This window comes from Montipora capricornis, chromosome 6, assembly GCF_036669925.1.
Source record: "Montipora capricornis isolate CH-2021 chromosome 6, ASM3666992v2, whole genome shotgun sequence".
NCBI lineage: Eukaryota > Metazoa > Cnidaria > Anthozoa > Scleractinia > Acroporidae > Montipora > Montipora capricornis.
In genome coordinates this window covers 24,157,171-24,159,590 of record NC_090888.1, presented here as the reverse complement: position 1 = coordinate 24,159,590, position 2,420 = coordinate 24,157,171, and the positions used below count along the sequence as shown (strand labels likewise).

The 2,420-nt window shown below is 40.4% G+C and overlaps 1 pseudogene; it reads right to left on the bottom strand.

The window, feature by feature from the left end:
- Positions 1 to 646: 646 nt before the first annotated feature.
- LOC138052042 (integrase/recombinase xerD homolog) overlaps positions 647 to 2,420 on the bottom strand; it is a 2,443-nt pseudogene continuing 669 nt past the window's right edge.

The following is a 2,420-nucleotide window of genomic DNA, read 5'->3' as shown; positions in this document are numbered from 1 at the left end:
TTTTTAAAGTATTTATACGCATTACTCACTCGAATACCCTTTGATGGACATTGTGGTTTCTCTCGGAGTGTCGGCTCGACTTCAAAAAATTTGTTCCACTGCAACAGATTTTTTCAATCGGACCGATTTTCATTTCCATGAATCGGACCTTCATCGGCTGTTAAAATATACGCAAGATTTGCACTCCGACACCGTCGGGCCGATGAATCGGGCAGATGAATCAGGCCGACAGATCGTTCCGTGTAAACCGGCCTTTAATATTTCAGCGTGTAAATGTAGCTTATTATTTGCGCAAAACACGAATTTAAAGTCTGAAAGCCCGAAGCTCCCGTGCTGCATATTAATTCAGCCGCGAAATTATGCACTGCATTCTTAAACTAGTGAGGCTTTGACGTCATTTACGATCCAGCTCTCTTAAGATCTTAAAGGTTCTACGCGAAATAATAATGTAAGAATACCATATAATCTTGGAAGATAAGGTCTGCTCCAAGTACCAGGCAAACTTTATTAATAACTAAATCACATCAAACGAGTAGTGTCAGGGGGTCAGGAAAAACCCACATAACCCTTATCAAAGGGAACGGGAAACCTGGATGGAGCCACGACACAAACTCGGACCCTCCACTGGCCAAAAAACCTTAACAACTTAGATACCCATACTTCTAGTAACCTCAAGCATCTCAGCATGAGAACGCTTAGTGTAACGCCTCTTAGTGCAAGGATTCTTCCAACTAGCATGTCTATCTTTCAGCTCGGGACCACTCAGCTTATACCCGTCATTAGAAGCGCCACCTGATTTGAGGCTATGTAAACAATAATCACCTGAATCATTTACAAACGGCGAAATATATTTGTTAAATTCGTCACGAATAGTGGAGTAACTAATCCCTAAAGACTTGTGGAAATAGGTACCATTCTTAGTGGGAACTATTCTACGCAAAACAGGAGAGCAAAATTCTTTAGAAATAGCCAACAGAACAAAAAGCCTCTCAGTGATTGAACCGGACATGAAACCTTATACTAGATCTGGCAATTATAGAAGTACGTCCCTCACGAAATTGATCATTCTTCCTCTGGGAGACGAAAATCGAGACATGCCATCGCCACTAATCGAAATGTCCTTGATCTTAAAACTCAATAACTCAGAAATTCGAAATAGGCCAACATAACCAACTAATAATACAAACAAACTAGACCTCCGTGAGGGTACACTGGGTTGCCTGTGGTACGTGCAGCGTTCCAGGCAATTGTTTTCAAGTTGGGGGGTCATTAAGACCATTTATTATATGGCTTGTGTTTGTAGCCGATCTAACGCGCGCTCTGATTGGCAAATTCTGACTGAATTGTAGGGCATTATTCTCCCGTCATGTCCACCGGCCGATTACGGGCTTGCAAAAACAAAGCAAAAGGTAATTAAAAAATCATATAATAAACTACTTACTAACCGAGCTAGCTCGAGCCTTACTGGGTAATATTGGCCGTGGGTCGTTTTTTTTACGGACCTCGCTGCGCTCGGTCCGTACTGCCACGACCTCGGGCCAATATTCCCCAGTACGGACCTCGCGCTCGGTTAGTAAGAAGTTATTAAGGAGTCACCCAGAAGTCATACCAGCAGAGGCCCTTTGGCTCATAGGTCCTCACACGTTCGTACGACGAAAGAGATCCTTTTTTGAGGTTAAAAACCTGGCTACCGGCCTATTTTAAACTCTTTTTCCTACTTTTCTAACCGCGAGAAAACCGCGGTAAATCAGTTATCGCCAAAAAATGTTTTTTTTCTCAAAAAATATTTAAAGTTAGGGGAAAAAAATACATCATTTTAAAGCTAAGAAAATAAGCTTTCCAAAGGCATATAACTTATTTACAGACAACTGAAACATTTTGTAAAAGCGAAAGTTGAACGAAAAAATTTAAGAAAAATAACAGTAAAATATGTTTTCCAGGCAAAATTTGGTCATTTTAGCGTTGATTACGAATTTTTGGATGCAAACTAAAGTTTTCTGCAATTTATCTGCTTAGCGATCAATGCGTAATGTGATAATGCGATAAAAGTGTCAAATTGGCGACCCGTTGCTAACGGCAACGGAAGTGATCGCATTACGAATAATTAACCTCTGTTTGCCAAAAACTACCCATATAACCGATTTTTCGACGGAAAATTCATCCCAGAGGATAAAACTATTCACTGGACATGTAATAAAGGTAAATATGTTCGAGCGAAAGCGAACACAAGCGAATATTTTGAGGGAAAACACAATTATGTGAGATCAAAGGAACATGTGGTGAAGATACGCAATTGCATCGCTACGAAAATAATCTTACCTTTTCAGCGATTCTAACGCTTGAAATCCCATTCAATCCACCTTGTCTAGTCTTTGAATTGACTATTATCGCTGCCCTACGAATCTTCAGTGTTCTACATA